Source organism: Podarcis erhardii (assembly GCF_964252035.2).
Source record: "Podarcis erhardii genome assembly, chromosome: 10".
Taxonomy (NCBI): domain Eukaryota; kingdom Metazoa; phylum Chordata; class Lepidosauria; order Squamata; family Lacertidae; genus Podarcis; species Podarcis erhardii.
The window spans coordinates 54,207,968-54,230,547 of record NC_138500.1 but is presented as its reverse complement, the minus strand read 5'-3'; the positions used below and the strand labels follow the sequence as shown (position 1 = coordinate 54,230,547).

The 22,580-nt window shown below is 40.0% G+C and overlaps 1 protein-coding gene across 8 annotated transcripts in view; it reads right to left on the bottom strand.

Moving 5' to 3' along the window:
- The window catches only part of FOXP2 (forkhead box P2), a 314,919-nt gene that overhangs the window by 283,917 nt on the left and 8,422 nt on the right, over positions 1–22,580 (bottom strand). For all 8 annotated transcript variants that reach the window (XR_014160507.1, XM_081877923.1, XM_081877918.1 and 5 more), the window contains exon 2: positions 18,905–19,035. The gene's annotated coding sequence lies outside the window, so the exon portion shown is untranslated. The remainder of the gene's footprint in view (positions 1–18,904; positions 19,036–22,580) is intronic.

Here is a 22,580-nt window from a genome sequence, read left to right as displayed (position 1 = left end):
TTAAACTTGAACTTTGCAAACAACTTTTTTACTAACACCAAGAAAAACAACCATTTTTATGTGTCACTCTTAGTCATTGTCTTACAACTTTACTTAACAGGAGAAATCAAAATGAGAAGCTAACCATTTATTTAAAATAATAATTATTCCAACCCAAGAGAAAACCGCACCCAAACTACAAATACTGTTAACATAGCAAAGCCTTCCCAAGCAAGCCACTGTTCTAATGCATCACATAATATAACTAAACAGCATGCAAAAAAATGCATAAGGAAAGCTTCCTGTGGTTGGTGCAATCGGGTCTACACAACGTATGGGCCATACAGGAGTGCTGGTGCTCCCAGTGTTGAAAATATGCAGCACATCTCTGTCAGGGCCCTTGTATGTTCTGCTGAATTATGATAGCCTTCCCTACCATTAGGCAGAGTGAGTCAGCGATCTCAGGTGCCAGGTGCTTGGGGGCAGGCAGCAGCAATGAGGCAAAGAAGACTGAAGATGCATGCCGTGCATGAGCTCCTAAGCCTACTGCCCTCAGTTTGGTGGATGATGTTGGCCCATTATCAGTATTGAAGTAAGTGGAAGGAAGGAGGAATCTCTCTGCCTCAGGTAGCAAAATGTCTTAGGCTGGCCCCAGGTCCCATTACATTTGGAGATACTGAGTGCATCTGCATAAAACTGCAATGTACATTTTAAAATTGATTTTAATATTTTAAATTGATGTTTGAACTGTTTTTACTGATGATTTCATTGTTTTATTCTTTCTGCAAACTGCTCTGAGCTTTGTTTTTTACAGCCAAGTGATATATAAATTTTAACCAGTCAATAAAATAAATCTGCTGTGCATTTAAGTTTTCATGCCCTTTCACTAAAGCAGCTAGAGAGAGAGAGAAAGAGAGAATGGAAGTACTCCTGCCTAACACTGCTGCCTTATTAATTTGCTTTTTTAATGCTGAAGCAGAACACTCCAGAGAAGATTCAAAAATAGACAACCAGGTAATTACTGTTGGGCCTTTCCATTGTTAGATCAGCACCTCTTGAACCTGAAGACCAAAAAGCTAAAAAGGGAACTGGGCTCTCTCGCTCTCTCATACAAACTTTTACAGCCTTCCCAATTATCTAGAGTTAAATGCCACTCCGAAAAACTTCTTATGCACTTAAGTCAGTAGGGGATTTGAGATCCTGACCCTTCCTGAAGTTCAGTCTCGCTCAACCTGCCAATACAGACTGACTTTTTTTAAAAAATAACAACCATGGGTTAGGATTGGGTTATGAGGCTACAATCCTAAACCTGCATTCCTATTCACATCTTCTTGGTAGGAAGTGTGTACATGTAAGTGGATCTTTGAATTTACACAGAGGGTTGTTTTTTTAAAATGCAAATAGAATCAGCTGAAGGAAATCTCTCTTCTGATGTTGGAATTTGAACTGGGGGGATTTTCACTGGTACCATGTAATTGATTTTATTTGTGAATAAAGTGATTTAAGAATTAAACAAAACCTGGGATTACATTAGGAAACCTCAACAGGAGAGGTGGTGATCTCCTGTTGAAAAATGATGTGACATTTCTGAAACAAGGGGGAGTTGTGTTCCTTTCAAACAAACTGTTGTGAACTATGTCCACAAAATACCAACAGCAGCAATTACAGAGGCTATTAATACATTATCTCCAAGCTGTGCTCCTTTTTCCCAGGTACAACACACTGTGACCTGACCGCTAAGAAAAAAAGGTTTCTCTGTGGCAAAAGTGCTGAGTTGACAAAAATATGTGCAGACAGCACTACAAACAGGAATCAAGTGATATAACTTCTCATTAAAGACACAAATTATACAAAACAGGCAATGCATGGAAAGATGGCAGAACTTATTTTACCAAAAGGTAAGATATACTAAGCAAAGATGGGTGCCCCTTGAGCAAATAATAGCTGAGAAATGTGGAATTATCTTCACAGAAGGAGTAGCCCAATTATACTCCGTAGTATTTCCCCCTCCCAATAAAAGTAATTCTGAACTTAGTCCAGTAGCCTAGTATTGACAGGAATTCATGGGTAGCACACCCAAATTTAAGCTTGGGCTGAGTTTTCATGTTTCAAGGCCACCAGGGATAATACTACTCCAGAGGCAATAGTTCTGCAGAGAGAGATTGCCTTGCATCAGTGCACAGTAGGTCTCCAAGCAATTAAAGAAGTTTTCATTTTATGAGTCTTAAGCCAATCCATTCGTCTTCAGTTTCAAAAATTATAGGCACACCAGTATCCAGAAATACACTGGAAAGTGAGACTAATAAACGAATCGTGAATCCTTGTACGACTCTTCTCATCCACACTATACTTTAGGTTTACTTTTTAAAAATGGGAAAGCTTTGATTTTTTTTCTTTTAAATGCATGCTCTTGTTACCTAGTTGTTGCTATTTGCATTTAAAATATTTGTTGAATGTATTTACTCTTTGCCAGTGTTTGAAATGTTCTAATTCATTCCACCCCATAAAAGACATTGAACCAACTAGAATGGTAAATTAAGAAAAGATCCAACTACCTAGATTAAAGACTCAGCTTATAGCTTTCAAGTGGGAAACACTCTCCCTCTCTTATTTCTAATTCATTAACAGTTCTCAAGATGCATTAATCTAGATTCCTGTGTTAAATGGATAGAATATGTATCTGGACAAGCAATTACAAACACGGGAATGTGCAAAGAAGAATTAGTAGGGCTAAATTGTTTTTTTTTTAAACAAACTCCCCAAGCTTCTTATAATCTTAGCTGAACTGATTAAACAAAAGATGACAAAAGAATTTGCTTTCGGGCAAAGACCTATAACGTTGAGTTCCAGCTCAGAGCAAAAATTTTAAATCCATTTAACTCATAAAAAGGCAGATGTTTTTATGATGGCAAGGGCTAATAATATTTTTATTTAATAATGAGTCCCAAAACCAAGGGAGTAGTTACCAAATTATAGGAGATCCACATTTCCCATTTCTCTCTTGATACTCTCCAAGGGATGTCAAAGAAATCCAATGAAAATAGACTAATAAGATTTTCTTCTATCCACCTGTTCAACCTCATCACAGTATGGACTCTTGCTATGAAAGCTTTTTGATTTAGTTCTATACTATCTATCTATCTATCTATCTATCTATCTATCTATCTATCTCACACACACTTTATACATTAATAGGTAGGTATATTTCTCTGCGTGGTTCAAATCCCCTGAGGGGGTGAGCTCCCGTTGCTCTGTCCCTGCTCCTGCCAACCTAGCAATTCGAAAGCATGTCAAAGTGCAAGTAGATAAATAGGTACCGCTCCAGCGGGAAGGTAAACGGCATTTCCATGCGCTGCTCTGGTTCGCCAGAAGCGGCTTAGTCATGCTGGCTCCCTCAGCCAATAAAGCGAGATGAGCGCCGCAACCCCAGAGTCGGTCACGACTAGACCTAATGGTCAGGGGTCCCTTTACCTTTATCAGATAAATGTGTTAGGATTTCAATCCAATAGTATTCGATAGTCTAAAACACACATATTTTTCTAGCTTTACCAGAGTCTTCTAAGGAGGTGTTGACATTTACAAACAAAAATTGTTCTTCATAATATTGAGGAGAGGAGCAAAAGGCACAACTGCATGATACTCTTCAGGAGAAGCCAATCACAGTCATTCATTCGCTGAAACTGGATGAGGTCTTGGAGAGCAGAAAATGAGGTGATGGCTTATTTTACATTCCAAGAATTATTCAACCACTTGTGACTGAAAACAATAACCCAAGGAGGGGATCCTTGGGATAAGCAGGAGTTGCTCCAGACTCCCTAGTACAGTTTCTAGTAGAGAAGGATTGGACGGAACAACAGCAAAGCAGAGGCAAGGTATGTTCAGGGCAGTATAAATCAAGAACACCAAGCACTGAAATTTTCACTAGCAATATGAGGAGGCATTTGAGTGATGCTCCCACTTACTAGGTTCATGTGAGGACCAGAAGTTCCTTGTTCTTCACCTGGCAGTATCTATGTGTGTGTTAGAGACGGCATCCATAAATGAACTAATGCTAATTGCCTGTACAAGCACTACTGAAAATACAACAAGAAAGATATTAACAGCAAGAACACAATTCTGGACCCATGAAACCATGTTAATGGTTGATCAAGCTTCCTCATGGCTGCTTGGAATGATGGCAGGTGGCATGAAGAAGTTCAACCTGCCAAGGTCCCGACCAATATCACCTCCCAGAAGCTGCTATTTGCAATTCAATGGAAGCTCCCACTGATGCCAATGAAAGTTGCATTTCAGGGGAAACAGCAGCTTCCAAGAGACATTTTATCTGGCAGGGAGAAAATGTTACATCTCCTAACCCCAATCTTCATGGTTCTGAGGCTGCTCAGGCTTCCCTACAAATGCTATTTATATAACCAAAAAGAGAAAGAAAATGTTAACTGCATTTGTGCAATTACCATAATGTCAAGTTTGGACCTTAGAGATCTTTAAATTAAAGAAAACCTATTTTATCTTTAAAATCAATATAATTATCATGCTGGCATCAAGTGAAGGGTGGAGTCCATATTTCTAGAAAAAAAATATTTGAGAGTCTATGGGACAACAAAAGCCATGACCTCTGAAATTACTCTCCAACACAAAATTAACTTATAACTAGATTAATTTGTGATACATTGTTAGTGGAATGCATGCTGAAAGAACAAGGTTGGGGTTAACAGTTTATATTAGAGTGTGAGTTACAGGAAGTTGGTGTGAAGATTTTTCCACATACATTGAGAATGCAAAGAACTTTTTAGTCTAAGTGTGGATTCTGTGTGACTGTTTAATATGATGTGAGAAAAAAACTTACATTAGTGACACCTCTGCAATTATAACAGAAGGAAGAGTGTTGACACTTGGAAAAAAATAAGCTTATGAATGATTTTTTTCATAGGTTTTAAGGTCAAAAGAATCTGCAAAGATTCTATCCCTATTTACTATATAATAAAAAGAAATGAAACTGAGGTAGGTTTCACTGTACTATGCCCATTATTTTGAGTTTTGTTGAAATACATTCTCTGTAAAGGTCTGTTTGAACACTGTAATGAGACAGCTGTATGACAAACCACATTTCCTGTAATCTTTTCCACTCCTAAAGCATATATTTCTTTAGATTTATTTCTAATCTGAAAACAATCATAGTTGTGTTTTAGCCACTATGTTACAGCAGTATATAATATTTTCCGAAGTGACTTTCAATTACAAATGCACATAGAATATAAAATTTTAAACAAGAATAAAAGATCATTAACCTCATCATGCAATAATGTAAGTAGGATGAATCCTGACCCACTCTACTAAACTACGAACACTGATACAGGCAAAGATATAATAATGCATTACAAACCCAGTTAGGAGCCAAATACCAGGAATGTCTTTACCTTGTTCCCAAGGTTTGATAGTGATACACATCTCTCTGAAGAGAACATTCCACAATTGGGCAGCTGCCACCGAAGATGTCTGTCCTCATGAGTCTAATCTCCATACCTCCCTCGAAGGGCAAACCAAGTGCCTCAGATGACAAATGAAAGATCCAGGTAATTTCATGCAGGTAGCCGTGGTCCCTAAAGAACTGAGCTATATAAGGCTTTATAGGTCAAAACCAGCACTTTGAATTCAACCTACAAACCAACTGAAAGCCAATGCAGTTGGGTCAGATCAGTGTTATATGATCAGACCCCCCCTACTCACTGTCAGCAATCTGGCTAATGAAATCTGTACTAGCTGCAGTGTCTGAACTGTCTTCAAAAGTGGCCTCACATATAACACATTGCAGTGATCTAATCTAGAGGATGTCCAGACAGGGCTGCAGATGCTCCAACAGCTGAAGGTGATAGAAAGTACTCAAGTGTCCCCAAGACTCCTTGTGCCTCCAATGAAACTAGTCAATCTCCCCACAAAGACAATCATACCAAGGCACTTTGCATACCAAAACCAGGCTTAAACCCAGACTGAAATTAATCTAGAATTGATCTGCTTTTTAAAAATTCTAAAATGGATCTTATAAATATTATTATAAACATAAAACTAAACAAAGCTAAACACAATTTGTTTAAAAAAGGTAAAGGTACCCCTGACCATTAGGTCCAGTCGTGACCAACTCTGGGGTTGCGGTGCTCATCTCTCTCTATGGGCCGAGGGAGCCGGCGTTTGTCCACAGACAGCTTCCGGGTCATGTAGCCGCTGGCAAACCAGAGCAGCGCACGGAAACGCCGTTTACCTTCCCGCTGGAGCGGTACCTATTTATCTACTTGCACTTTGACGTGCTTTCGAATTGCTAGGTTGGCAGGAGCTGGGACTGAGCAATGGGAGCTCACCCCATCGCGGGGATTCGAGCCGCCGAACTTCTGATCAGCAAGTCCTAGGCTCTGTGGTTTAACCCACAGCGCCACCTGTGTCCCTTACAATTTTTGTTTGTTTTTTTATATTAATATTTTATTGAGTTTTTACAAAGTAACAAACAGAATATTACAATAAACAACAAACAACAAAATTAACAACATAGAAAAGTATAAAAAGGAAAAAAATTAAGAGCAAAAAAGAAAAGAAAAAAGACAAAAAAGAAAAACTCTCGTTCAAATTCGTATCATTCATAACCTTATTTTCCTTGCTTCCACCCGCCTTCCTTTCTTGTATTCCAGTTTAACACATTAATTTAGCAAGTTTATTTCTTATTCGGTATTATCCCTTAAATATTCCTTTAGGTATTTAATTATTCAAATTTTTAATCCAAAGAGCCTAACCCTTCTTTCATATTCTTATATCTTGTTCACTGGAACCCCTTAATTATAATTATATTTCAATGTCCTCAGCATTCAAAAATTTTACAGTGTTTCTGTAGGTAAGCTTTAAACTTCTTCCAATCTTCTTCCACCTGCTCTTCTCCTTGATCTCGGATTCTAGCGGTCATTTCTGCCATTTCCATATAGTCCATTAGTTGTATCTGCCATTCTTCCAAGGTGGGTAGATCTTGGGTCTTCCAATGCTTTGCAATGTGTATTCTTGCTGCTGCTGTGGCATACATAAAAAAGGTTCTGTCCTTCCTTGGCACCAGTTGGCCGACCATGCCCTTACAATTTGTTTGGAAGCAACAATTATACAGTAAAAGGCAAGTTAAGCAATGTAACCAATTGTCTATCGTTCCTCCTTAACCTTCCATGTGTTCGAGGCAGCCATCTCTCCTTATCTTCCTACACACATGCAAAATAACAAAATCCATCCATGGTGGTCACTTGCATGTTGCAGTTTTAGTACACATTTAATAAGTGGATAAACCTACTCACATTTATCACCTGTAAGTTGGTCATCTGTGTTCACCCTCAGTTAATGTTACAACAACTTCCCCTCATTGCCAGAAGGCTGATTCTTAGTGATTCATGCATGAACAAGACTCTCAACAGGAGATAAGTTATTCCTTTCTACATGACTTGGTACCCAGTGTTTGAATCTTGTTTTACAATTTCTGCACACTTATTTACACTTCAAAGTTCTTAGCTTCCTTTTCTGGCTTTGTAAACATCACAATATAACCCACCCATCTCCTGTCTTCATACAGATACAGTCTATGTAAGACTCAAACCATCCTAAGGAGATAGGTACAAGGGACAAGGTAATGACAATAGCACCCCATGCTAAGCAAGTGTAGTAATATAAAGTTCATCCTCCTCTGATGCCTGTCAGTTATTTTCCATATAACTCACTAAAATCGGTGTGTAAAAATTCATGACTCTTAAAATTCTTTAGGATATATATTATTTGTTTATTTATTTTATTAAATTTCTATGCCGCCATTCATCCAAGGATCACAGGGCAATTTACTATACAAAAACACATGCTATGTACGGGGGGAGGGAATACAAAAACAAACAAAAAAATACATACTATGTATGAAAAAAAATAACCATTGCCACACAATGTTTTATTTTACTTAAGTTAACTCCAATCTTATTCTCTTGATATGACACACTCCCTTTTCACTTACAGCCACAAAACGGACACTGAGAATGGCTTTAACCTGCCATTCCAGCATTCAAAATCCTAAGGACTGCTACAGCATCAAACCTTACTCCTGCATCAGCCTTGTCCTGAATCTTCTTTTGACCTCCATAAAACACTTTGTCTTGCAGCACTACTGTACTGCTCGTGCCGATTATATGAAATTACTGGCAGGCATATTGCGCTACAGCAAAATTAAGATACTCTGTCTTAGATTAATACCTAAATGTCACACTAACTAGCTGAATTCACTTCTATAATAAAGGCATTCTGGAAGCTAATTCCCGTCCCGCCCTGCTCCAAAAGAAAGACCTGTGTGCAAAATACCATCTAAACTGATTTTTAGAACCAGGCCCCATCTGTACTATATATTTAAAGCTGTATTGTGCCACTTTAAATTGTCCCGGCTTCCCCCCTAAAAAAAATTAATATCCTGGGGACTGTAGTTTGTTAAGGGTGCTGAAAATTGTCCCCTCGCAGAGCTACAACTTCCAGACTGGTATAACCATCAAAACCTCTTCCTAGGGAACACTGCGAATTGTAGCTCTGTGAGGGGACACAACTCAAACTGCAGTTCCCAGGCTATATAGAGCAGTTGGAGCCATAGATGGGCTTAACACAATAGTGTGTGTTAACCATGACTTACTTTGTCGTACAAAGGACTTATTTGCTCTGAAGCTAGTCTCCCACCACCACATTTTTCTTTTCTTTAAAGTCCTCACAAACCACAGCAAATGTGATATATTGCCCTCTCGAAGAATGATGTATTACCTCACGAAATTCTTAACATGTTTTTCAGAACCTAATTACAGCTGCCAATTTGTGATTGGGATTTGAGATTCAGCTTCCTGGTGCTGAATTGTACTTTTATTTTCCTAACTCTAGCCAGAGACACCTTTCTAAACATATCCAGCTTAGCTTTATTTTTCTTAATGTATTTTCAGAAGGTTTATAAAACTGCCTAAAAATACTGGGTGCTGTCTATTTCATGTAAAAACAGCACGGTATTGTCACACTGCATGAGAAGACAGGCGCTACTAGAAATTAAAAATTACTTATTTCGAATGGCGCAACCACAAGCAGTGAAGTTATGAAGGATCTAAAAGTGAGGGAGCCACTTGTCAGTGTCACTGGCTTTCATTCCCTTCTTCCCACATACATCCTCAAGCAATCCATCTGCATTACTGCCAAAGACAGCAAAGCATCACATGAGGATCACAGATGGGCAGTTGTATTGCAAGTGCAACACTGCGAAGTAAATACCGAAAAAGGTTTGGCTCCAGGTTTGCGAATATCTGTGCCAACCAAATGTTTTAGCAGCACAATTTCTGCATTTAGTAGATCTTTTTGAGGGAAAACAAAAAATATCCTCAGGCAATATAAGCAGTTAATCCTCCACAAACACTGAATAGGGAACAACCTTTTAAATCATCTTAAATATTTACAATGCCATCAGCTTGAAAACTTCCTGGAAATACTTCATGTGTCTTAAAACTTATGCTACTGACAAAACACTAAAAGTTGCGCAAGTAACTAAGTCACCAGAGATTCTCTACAGTTCTGTATATACATATCTAGTTTCTCACCCAGCTGGCACCAGCAGCCTTTCTGGTCATTTCCTTCTAACCTACTTTTCTTACATTTTGCGTATGAAACAGAGCCAAGAGTTCTACTGACATTTTGCCCAACAATCAGAAGGAAGGGACACAATTAATATGGAGATAATTATAGGCATTAACTTTCATCAGTTAAATTAAAACTCTACACTAAAGGCAACCCGTATACTATCCCTGGACAGGAAGTGTGCCGTGTAAACTAGCTGTTTTTAGTGAATGCATTGGGCCTCAAATCGCAGAAAGTGTTAGGATGGGTTATATTCATCCTTTAGAAATATAAAGAGAAACTAGGAATATCAGCATTCAAAACTCAATAAAGCTCTAAATTAGTCAAGCTAGGGAAAACCTTCCAAACAACTATATTCCTGTGCAGGCCCTATCTTGGATACCTACCTTCTTGTTTGTTTACTCTTGTCTCAAAATTGTAAACTGCTTAGGTTTTATTAAGCAGCATATGCATTTTGTTAAGTAAATAAAATAGAATCACAGTCATAGAATTGTAGAGTTGAAAGGGACCACAAGCATCATCTAGTCCAATCCCCTGCAATGCACGATTCTTTTGCATAATGTGGAGCTCAAACTCACAACCCTGAGATGAAGTGCCTCATGCTCTACCAACTGAGCTAGCCAGGACTCTCCCTTCCCTTTATTTATCATAGTGTTGCACATCAATCTCCAAGCAGTGCAAGAGTCCAGGGGTTCCAGGCGCTTTCCCTGGGTCTCTGCTTCCTTTTCAGAATGAGGTACAGCAGAGACTGTGGTGTCTTTATGATATATGGTTTATGTGCACATACATACAACCTGAACCTACAATGAAGAGGTTCACAGCATTAACACTCCTTGCAAGGAGAAATCAAACATTGTGCGCTGCCTCTCTGGTTGGTTTTCCAGCCTGCAGCTTTACTTCTAGGTTGCATTACAGCAAACTCTCAATACAAAAACTCAGGCTTTGTCTTTCAAAGACCCAGAGGAGAGGCTCCACCCATTTGTCATCAGGCACAAAGCCCCCTTTCTTTTGCTTTCTTAATGGCCCATCTTCTTTCTATAGTTCTCTTAATGGCCCATCACCCAGGCAATCACCTGAGCATTGGAAGATAGCCTGGGTTAATTATCTTTTAAAACTTGCTGGGTCCAGGGAATACAAGTGTACGGCACCCACAAACTCATAAGAATACAGTTATTACTAAATGATTTCTGCAATACATATGGAAGAAGAACAATGAGGTGTTTTCCCTCTGAATATTTTAACTTTAACCCAGCACCTTAAAATTGTAAAATTACCCACATAAGAATACTACCATGAAATATCAGGACAGCTAAAAGCTTCAAAAATGCAAACCTATACAGTGGTACCTCCGGTTGCAGACAGGATCCACTCTGGTTGGATCCTGAGGTTTCTGCAACTGGAGGGACCACTTCTGCGCATGCGCATGGCGAAACACTTCCGGGTTTGCCGCTTTCGCAACCTGAAGTTTACATTACCCGAGGGTAACGTAAGCCGAGGTGCTACTGTACATCCTTATCTGACATTAGTAGACATGCATACACATGTTTTAAACATGTGCCGACTTTCAGTCACAAGCAGACATCCTGAACAAATGAGAGTTTCTATTTCTGTTCTCTCTGGAAACTTTCCTCTATCTTATTCAATCTGAACTTATTGCTAATGTTTATATCTAGATTCTCGTTTGTTGATTTTCACAGCCTTCTTAGCCCTCATCTACAATCCAGGCCCTCCTTTATCTTAATCTCAGTCTTCAACACATTACACCTTAGACCTTATATCATTTGGAATTTGAGCTTCTTTTCCTGTCAACGACTGCAAAAATGAATAAACTGCTGAAATTAACAGAGGATATCAATGCTACTCAAGAGTAGACCCACTGTGATCAGTGGGCTTAAGTAAACTATTCATTGATTTCAACATTACAATAACTTTGTAATTATTTGGAGTAATTAGGAATAAAAAAGAAGTCTATGGTAACTAGTGCTCATGTCTGGAATTAGGGGCTTCAAACAACAATAGTACTATAGGGTTAAAACAAAAACCCTTTGTACAGCTTTCTCATTAAACCCATCTATTTTTCTGTTCAGGAATATTTAAGACCTGCATTGCTTTGTGAGGGATCTCTGTTAATTAGTTCAACATTACTGGTGTTAATAAAATACACAAACACCCCCCATAGAGCAGATGGCTTCTGCAATTACACATCTTATCTACAGTATTTGTGATGCTGCCGTCTTTTATATCCTTTTGGTTGAAGATGGGCTTATGTAAATGGTAGAGTAACAATCAACATCTAAGTTTCCATTTCCTCATATGAATCCTGTCTACTTCCTGGAAATACAAACATATACTTACTTATATTTACTTAAAATAATGTAAAAATGTATCCAATATAGCAAAGTTTCATATGCAAATAAACTTTTGAAATGCTGATACAATATTGTTAGGAAGGTTGTTCTCTGGCTGCTCCAGAGAAGCGGACACGGAGCAATGGATCCAAACTACAAGAAAGAAGATTCCACCTAAACATTAGGAAGAACTTCCTGACAGTAAGAGCTGTTTGACAGTGGAATTTGCTGCCAAGGAGTGTGGTGGAGTCTCCTTCTTTGGAGGTCTTTAAGCAGAGGGTTGACAACCATATGTCAGGAGTGCTCTGATGGTGTTTCCTGCTTGGCAGGGGGCTGGACTCGATGGCCCTTGTGGTCTCTTCCAACTCTATGGTTCTATGATTCTATGATTGTGCGCCACACTCAATTTCTGCTGAGGGGGGTCCAGGAGCTTACCCAGGGTCACATTTCCATAGGGTGTCAAGATGCAGTGCAGCATCAGATTCCAAGACATCTCCATGTCTCTGTCCCAGCCAACCTTCAGTCAACCAACCAAGATGGTTCTGACCTTCAGCCCGACCATGGAGTTCTACCTATTTCATCCATCTTGTTCCCAGAATGCTTGCTCCAAGCCTCTGTGTTCCCCACTGTGGGCACAGCTTGCCCCTCCTGTTTTCAATCCTAAACCTTTCTCTGCCCACAGTAAGCATGACAACTCTTGTTTTGTACAGACGCAAGGAAACCTCTGTGATGTGTAGATGCCTGGCCATTGTTTCATCATGGCTTGCATTCAACCATCCTGGCCAGGCTGGTTTGCATAGGATAAACTCAGGGATTTTCATATTTGGCACAGTTCAGAGGAACTGTCCTTCAATGTCCTAAATATTATCTGAATTCTACAATTTTACTAATTTCTAATGTTTACTAACTCTAGATCTGTAACAATATTGAAATAATACATGCATACACAAATTTACAAGTCAATCCTTAGCCCCAGATCTGCTGGCTGGATAAGGTTAGGATTAGGTCCATGGAAATCTACACTGGCATACAGTGGTGTCCCGCAAGACGAACGCCTCACAAGACGGAAAACCCGCTAGACGAAAGGGTTTTCCGTTTTGGAGGCGCTTCGCAAAACGAATTTCCCTATGGGCTTGCTTCGCAAGACGAAAATGTATTGCGAGTTCCTGTGGGTTTTTCCCCCTTTTTTCCCCCTTTTCCTAAGCCCTAAGCTGCTTATCAGCTGATCCGCTGATAAGCTGCTTATCAGCCGATCCGCTAAAAGCCGCTAAACCGCTAATAGCGCTAACCCGCTAAGCTGTCAATGGGCTTGCTTCACAAGACGAAAAAACCGCTATATGAAGAGCCTCACGGAACGGATTAATTTCGTCTTGCGAGGCACCACTGTATTTCTACCAGTGGTGGTATGGTGTGGTGTTTCCACCAGCAGTAGCTAGCATTAAGCCCTCAAATGGGGCATTCCAGTGGTGGGGAACACATAGAACACAAGTGGGCCTCTGATTCACTGGGTCTCAAGTTCCTGCATCCCGCTGAGTTGGCCGATCCTGAGCCCTATCACCTACACCAACCTGGAGCTGACATAGGTAATTCCTCTTCCCTCACTGGCCTCAATGGGAGGGAGCCCCCTCGCCATAGCAAGTCAACAGAGTTTTGTCTACAGTTTCTCACTCCATACTGCAACTCACTTTGGATTGTGCTGCAAATGTGTAAACTGGTACAGCAGCACAGCAAAAGAACAAAAGGGGGGGGGAAAGAGACTTTCTAGGTACATACAAGCTAAAATTAAGACAGGGAGGCATTCCTAATACACACAAAATACAAAATTGCCTATTGAACTAGCTGGGAATAATCAGAACCAGCCAGCGTGTTGCATGAAGTGAAGCAGCTGCCTCAGGCTTCTATCACCAGAATGCCCCCCTCTCCCCACATTTTGGTGGGAGGGGCTGCATTCTGGGACACAGCAAGGCCTTGTGGAATGTTCCCCCTCTCACCAAGTTCAGCCAGAAGGGGGAGTCCCAGAGGTGGCATGGCAGCAGGAGGTAGCACATTCTAGTTTTGCCTCAGGCGGAGAAATGGAATGGGCCTAAGAATAGTTATTATACCTGGAGCTTAGTGCTCTTCACCAACAAATAACCTTTATGAACTGCACTGGGCAAGGCTTCTAGAAGCTACAGTGGGGTACTATTATTAACTGATAGATAGTGGCTGCAAGAAGCATTTCATCATCCACTTGGGCAAATGTAGAGCTGTACAATTATCACCTGCTGCATTTTGTTTTGTGAAGGACACTCTCAGACAGCATGATATCAGAGATAGTGTTTTGAAGCTTCATTATGAGCTAACAATAAACACCACCTTTGGCCTTATGTACTGTACTATTAAATTGCATCATTACATTATAATACTGTACTTTTAATTGCTGCCTGGCTAGTCTCTTTATGCTCATATAAAATAAACTGCAAATGAGATCCACAAATCCTGAAATACTGCATTTTTTACGAAGATAGGCCACCATTCTGGATATTAGAAATGCCTCCCCATCCAAATTTCAGGCTCATATGGTACCCTTTGTTCATACCCTTTTGCTTTTATCACAAATCTTCCTCTTATTATGGCTTGACTGCTACACTGAACTCTTTGACCAAAGTTTCCAAGACGTCTTTATACCTCATGCTGGTGTTGCCTTAAGTGAGGAAAGTAAGGCTGCTTCAGAATATTAAGGGGTCCTGCACCATGTTCTGTACAGTATAATGTGTTAGGGCTGATCTACATACCACATGGAAGACACTTAGGGTATGTATACATTAAAAGCAGTAAAGCAGGTTTTCTCACTGCATTTTCCACTTGATTTTGCAAATCCTGTTTCTACTCCACCTGCTATCTGACCATAGTTTCCTACTACTACCACCACTACCACCTACCCCAAATCCTACCGGTGAAACTTTCGGCCCTCCGACTCTGCTGCCACGCCCCCTGCCCAGCATAAATCACCATCCTGCGGCTGCAGCAATGATCCTATCTATACATCTTCCCAATGAAATGGGATTTATTCCCAAATAAGAGAGGAAAAGTCTAAGTGAACACCACACAGCTGATGATTAAACTCTTTCTTAGCACTTATAGCCCTTCCTTCGACAGTTTTGAAGTCAGAGTGAAACTGGATTTGGGGAAACCACATGAAAAAGCAGTATTTTCAGGAGGGAAAGTGGATTGTGGGTAATGGTGAGTAACGTCATGCATACAAAGATTAAAACACAAGGGTGAAAACACACTGAAGCCAGTGTAAAGGGTAATAATGTGTATATACCCTAAATTGCTTCATGCAGCTGACAGGATGCTTATCACCTTCTTAGGGTGGGGAGGTTTGGATGCAAAGAGCCCAATCCATTTGATGCATCAATATACACTAAAAACTTACCATGCAAAAAAAGCCGTCCATGTGGCAGCTGTAATATGAAACCAGCTTTGAATTTCTAGAAGTCAATACAAGTGTGGGCAAAATGGATGCAAATGAATCTGCACTAAGTAAATTGCACAGAGTGTGGAACAGGCAGCTGAGCTAACATATTGTTAAAAGAGATTTCATTCTTCTTCTGCAGCACTGCTAATGACTTACGCTGTTTTAACACGGGGCAGGGGGTTGTGATGCCTAATTTATCTGTGTTTACAAAGTGCTGTACAATTTTAAGATAACATAAAATGAATTGGCTGTAATTTCTTTATTCTCAGTATCCTAAACTGTCAAAGTACCTAGGCCAGAGAAACTCATGCTGCTACTCTACCACCACCATCCACAGAACTGGAATCCAGCACTTTTTCATTCAGCAGGATAGTTAAGACAATAGAATAAATTTTACAAAATAGTTTGATGTGCACATGAAATGCTTGTTTAGATTTTCTACAAACACATGTTCCGCAGTGTATATGACTTATAGAATTCATGGTCAGGAATATGCAATGCAACATATTTTTTAGTTCATCAACCTGGGAGTTTGGGAGAGGGAATACAAAGATCCTCCTAACCAATATTTTATCTGATTTCAAATCAACAAGAAAAAGTTACAGCTTCTACTAAATGCAATCATAAAGATACTGCATGCTCCCCACACACACATACCAAAAAAGGCATCAGATCCTCAATATTAGTCTGTCAATCTTTATGCAATCCATAACACCATCACTCGCATCTGCTCTGAATTTGATGCTAGAGTGGATGAAGCTCCACTGGAAATGTCCAGAGCATTATGAAGTTTAGTTTTGTTGGATCAGTTTAAGTTACTGAAGTCCCAAGGATGCGGAAAGGACACTTGAAGGGGTCCGGAGAACCACACATTCTCCTTGACCCTTGTCATTCATGGCCTGTAAGAGTTAGCAAGGAAGGATTGACTGCGTGGATTGAAGGGGAAGTTAGTGCCTCTTTACAGAAAGGTGTAATGTCTATTGCCTTGAAAGAGGTTGGCAATATATCCCCTCCATGGGCCCAGGGGTGCATTGAGAGCTATTGGCAGTGTGCTAACATTCCTTTTGGAGGGTCAAGGTGACTGAGAATGTGGTGGTTGACCAGACACAAAGTATGTCTGGAGGAAGCTGATTATCTAGACCCATTTCAATCTGGCTTCAATCTGGGTTTAGCACCGAAACAGCCTTACGTCATCCTAACTAACAACTTGTGTGGTGAGAAATACTGTATGCATTTACTGCTGTTATCATGAAAATGTATCACTGAAGTGTACAACAACATAAAACCAAACAATAACATCATAAAAGCAAGAGGAAATTAAAAGCAAACATCAATAGAGCATTGTGGTGGGTGTGCTCCTAATTGCCTGCATAGGCCTAGTGGATTAGAAAAGTTTTCAGCAGGAGTTTAAAAGTTGGCACAGATGGAGCCCGCTGATACCACTGACCTCCTGGAGTGACTGCAGGTTGGGAGCTGGAAGCACTATTACTGCATCTATCTGCAAGTCTGGGAGGCTTTTGCTCAGATTCTTGGCATTTGCGCTATGGCATTCTGCAGGATTTCATTTAGTCTCCCATGCTTTTTAACATTCATATGAACAGTGAAGTTCCAGTTCAGACCACAGAGGAGAGGAAAAAGCAAGGTGTGAAATCACACAGACTAAGCCTACAGTTGATAGCAGTCTGAGACACAGAATATTAAGATGTCTGTTCCGCAATGGGTAAACCAGGGTAGGTGTGGTTTATGGTTTGTTTTAGGCCATGAGTACGTCAAAGTTAAAAAGTAAAGGGGAAATGACACCATATTCCCTTTCCCATTCTCCACATTATACTGCTATAAAATGCTCAGCAGGTAGTGTTTGGGGGTACATGTGGAATTATTTCTATTTTCATTCCTGAATCTCACTGTAAGACTTGACAGCACTACTAAGTTCTTGCTTAGGACCCCTGAAATTCCAAAACAGAAGCACTTCTATTAGAAAGTAGAGATACATGGCAATACTACACTGCAGGTCCCACCTGCTGGTACCAATTCATAATCAAACTTCTACTTGTCCACAAGAATGACAAAATAAAGATCTTTCATTTTTGAGATAAGCATATTTTAGAACTGTGTAATCTGAAGAATGAATATAGTGGACCTATGTTAAAATCCATACTCAGTAATAGACTTGGTACGTTTTGCAGAACCTGCCATAACTCGGTCTCAGTACTTTCATATGAATATTTGGGCTTGCTATCTCTGAACTGGGTGTGGAGACAACAAACCAAATATTGCCAATATTGTCTAAAATAAGTTCCATCCTTATTTTAGACATCGTGATATAGCGGTATATCGCAGTGTTTAGCTGGTGATATATCACAATGCTGAAAACCAGATATCACCCAGCCCTAAATATTATCATAAATATATACACATCATTATGCACATATCTAGATATACAACCTTCACTGTAAGAAATGCAATAATCTGCGAAGTCCTATGTGCTCTCAAAATTTAAAGATATAAAAGCATTAACAGAAGAATCAGAGTGAACTAACTCTTAAGTTTTGATGTGGAATGATTTCACTATGAGATTCAAGAGATGTATCTAAATAATTTTGTACAAATAGTACTTCTCTCACTACTGACTGGGTTGCAATGTTTGGTTTTAGTTCCGATTAGGAAATGAAAATGCAAGTCCTCCCTTTATGTAATCTAAAATGTTCCATTAGGAGCAAAACATTGTAACTAATTAGACACAGATTACTGAAAGTCAAGAGAAGCAGTGTTCTGGATGAGATGAAGGTTTCAGCACCAGTGATCACCAACAAAGTAAATTAAATCATTTCCCCTTTCCAGTGCCCACATCTTCACCTACAGGCCTGGGCTTATTGCCAAGCATAATATTAATATTCTCTTGTGGAAAAGGTGTGAAAATTTGCCAATATAAAGTACAGGCAAAATTATTTGCTTCCCTTCTCCAGCTTTCTAGCAGAAATTAGGGATGTGAATGTTTTCCCCCTGCACACACAGTTTTCAAATTTTCCTGTGAACTTGAGATGTGCAAATTTTTCAGAAGGAATGCTTGTGCTAAAATCATTCATCCTGCTCCAAGCAGCAACTTCCACAGAATTTTTTTCTGTTCAGCTAGAATTCCTCCTCTACATTCATATGAAGGAACAGGCATGAATTCAACCCAGTCCGATATCAGAAGAAAAGAATGAATGGGGGAAAGAATGAATGGGGCGCATCAGGGACAGACTGACCAGTATTTTGGGGTCACCAGTGCATTGTGGGAAAATGTGCTTCTATACCTCCCTTCTGCCTATTCTGTCCCAATTGACAAAGAAGTTTGCTGATTGTCATTCACAAATGGGACAGAATTGATAAGTGAATTAAGAGAGTGAGTTATACTTTGAACACACCATGGACAATATTAAGTACTCAATACTAGCTAAGAAAGGTTCACTGAAACACTTACATTTCTTTCAGCTCCTCTTTTCTCCTATTTTTGCAAGAGGACTTCTTTCTTTCTGCTTGTAATGGCCTTTCCTCAATCACTTGGCTCTCAAAAAGTTAAGAAATGAGGTCCCTTCAGAGACAGTGAGTTATCTGCATGACAAAGAACAGAGAAATGTTTAGATCTGATAGCCTGTTTTATACTAAATTGTTCCTGTGGGTTTTTCAAACCATTCCCAGCTCCCTTTCATTTATTACAGAAAAGTTTCATTGCATATTTATGCAGTGTATTAAGCTGAGGAATAAAGAACTTATATATTTTTGCCAAACACCTGAAAACCAAGACAGACAGGTAAATTAACACTGTCCTGAAGGATATTTATAAAGGAAAGTTTTAACATAACACAACCATGCTTAGAAAATTACATTTCTTCCTGCAATATTCTAATCCCAAATTTATCTTGGGATAGCTTTGGCACAACTCTGGGATCACTCTGGAAACCTTGCATTACAATTTGTAGAAACGTATGGGATAAGATATACAACGAACGTAAGACTGAAAGTTCCAAAGTAGAATATTGCGTAATGTATGGCAAATTTTGTCCACTACCACCTCATTTCCTTTTATTCAAGGTACACTTACTCCTCACTTAAACTTTCATATCCACCCAACCTAACCAACAACCCATACATTGTTCCATTGGTTGTTAATAAGGAAACTCCCACAACTATATATTCTTCTACAAGTGTATATACCTCTTCCACTCAGCAAGGAACTATATCAACTCCTTGTCCAAGCAACCCTTCTAAAACTACACTAGCCCAATGGTGTGTCAGGCTTCTCTCCCCCATGCTTAGTAAGGAGGGGTGTGTGAATCTGAATTTATGATATGGTTTACCTCTTTAGATCGTGGCATGAGTATAAGATTGACATAACTCTAATATGACATGAGACCCTCCATGATTAGCTTTGGTGACTATGGAAGCAGCCAGATCCCAGCCCCCTGCTGAAAGGCATTTGGGCATATCCTGAGTTCACCTACATCTGACCTAAAAGTTGTCAAGTACAAGATACTCAACCTCTCAATGGGATCCATCCACACAATGGTAAGACCACTCCCCTCCCCCAGGGGGTGTCATTGCGGGAGTGCATCCGGGACCTCCCAGTGACCCGGCAGTGGGCAGAGGGATGCCACCCACGTCATTAGGACTCCCAGCCGTGTCACGCCATCCCCAGGATGACCAATTGGGTTAGCCGGGGTGTGTGTGGCTGATGCTGTTTAAACTGCAGCTTGGGGGGGGGGCTCCATTTGCCTTCTTGTCAGATCTCCCAGTCCACCCACTTTCTTTTTTAATGCACTGCTTGACTTTGGCCTTGCTATGGACTAATGTCGGTCGCCTGGTTGTTGGGGGCTAGGCAGGAATTTTCCCACTTGCCAAACTGGCACCAGCCATTTGGTTTTCACCTACCTTGTAGCAATCGTCGCAACTCTGTAAGGTTAGGCACTGGGTAGGAGGAGAGGTTGTTGCCCCCACCTGCCCCTCCTCATTAAGGGTATCCCATTAAAGGGATCCAGGGATACAGATCCTGGCCAAAGCCTGGGCGTGGGCTTGGGCCATGCCACAACCCCATCGGTGATCCTTGGGGATGCTCTTAACTGATGTATATCGTAGGGCTCCCCCTATCAGTGGTTGACCCTTCAGAGACTTCCTGCAAACGGGCAGTAAGGATATGGTCTGGCTTCACCCAAATGCCTAAGCCAAACCGCCCACAGCTATAACCAATAAAGTTGTGGCCTAACTTATCCCAATTAACCCAATATATTTTTGTCTGTGTGTTTATTTCTGAGGGAACTGCAGGGCCCGGGGCCTCACCACACCACACCACGAAAGGTGATGTGAAGACAAACACAGAGAGAGATGGCGGGTTCAGGTAAATTGCTCACTGTCACAATTCTTTCAATGTTTGTTAAACAAACAGAAACAGGGTGACCAAAGATAGGCAAGGTGAGAATTAAGCAAAGTAACTATAGAAATTGTAGGAACCGCTCATTTCATAGCCCCCTCCTGGCAAAAAGTATTAAAAAACCATTAGATGCAAAAGTTAGTTAGCTCCAACTAGACAGAAGTTACCGAGAGCTCTCTAAGACTCTGCACACTACTGCTTCCCTTTAAGGCAAAATTGTCATTCCCTGCTTCTGTAGGCCTTTTAGAATAATTAGGGATTATTTTGATTACTTTAATCAAAGTGCGTATGTATTGTAATTTGCTACTTGCTTAGACAGTAACTTTGCTGTCTAAATCAGCATTTTTATATATTCTGTCACTCCTATTTTATATAATAAACCAAGCTTTCTTTATCTCTTTGTGTGAGAGCTTCTTGTGAGCATAAGATTAAGGGTTAACATGCATCCGTAACAAGCGCACATCATTACTCCAGCAAAAGATCCTAAACCTCTCAGCAGTGTGTATATGAACATACATGAGTGCTGGCGATGCACATGTGAGCCCAAATATACACATTGTAAGAGATTCACTCTCTAAATATCCTTTATGAACAAAAAGAACCATTCATACCTAAACAAAACTGAAGGTAGACCTGCATAATGGAATAAAGTGACATCCTGCTGTCAAGCAGGCAACAACTTCTGATACTGCTCTATGGAAGCTACTGCACACATCTCCTTTTTCAACTCCAGGAGAAAGGAAATGTTCTAGCCAGCCTGAAGTACTGGTCTGCCAATAGTTGCAGGATGGCTCTACTGTCATTTCTACACCTTTAGCAAGGACATAAACTTTTAATCTTATTTTTATAGGCCCTTAAGGATGGGCAGGTAGTGGGAAACCTGAGGCACAGGTCTATTAATAGTGGTGAGGGTCATGATTGTATGCAATCAAATCTGAACGTCAACATTTCTAATTTCCAAGTTACAAGGGTTTCTTAAATTATTGTGATTGCTTTACACCATCATCCTTGCATCTAATACCAAACTTCGGTAGTCGAATGCCTATCCTTTTGAAAGTGAAATGCAGCTTCCCCATAAAAAGTTAGTAGGTTTTTCTTAAGTACACAGTAATATGTTAGTTTCCAAATTAAAAGATTAACCATTTTTTAAAATGGTTGTACTTGTACTTGGTAGCTTCCAGGGCATACAGAATGTGAGGTAAACAGTAAGATGGAATGCCCTCCCATCAGATGTAAAGGAAATAAACAACTATCCTACTTTTAAAAGACATCTGAAGGCAGCCCTGTATAGGGAAGTTTTTAATGTCTGATGTCTTACTGTGTTTTAATTTGTTGGAAGCTGCCCAGAGTGGCTGGGGTAACCCAGTCAGGTGAGCGGCATATCTATCATCATCATCATCATCATCATCATCATCATCTGCTTTAATATGAATTTTAAAAGTTATTTCCTTTATTAAATTAGCATCATAATCCACAAACAAGTTTTGCAAACTCCAAGTTTGTCCAGGCCCACTTACAGCCATTATATATTTTTTAAATTATACAATTCAACAATTGCATAGGGGGCTATGTCTGACTTCTAGAAAGTGTCTAGAATTTTACAAAGGCATCCATTTCTACCGTTTCTGTTCTAAATACTAACAAGTATCTATACACATCTCAGATGTAAACTCCAATGAGTTCAATTAGACTTGTTCTTAAGTACGTAGCCTAAATAATGCATAATGTCCTC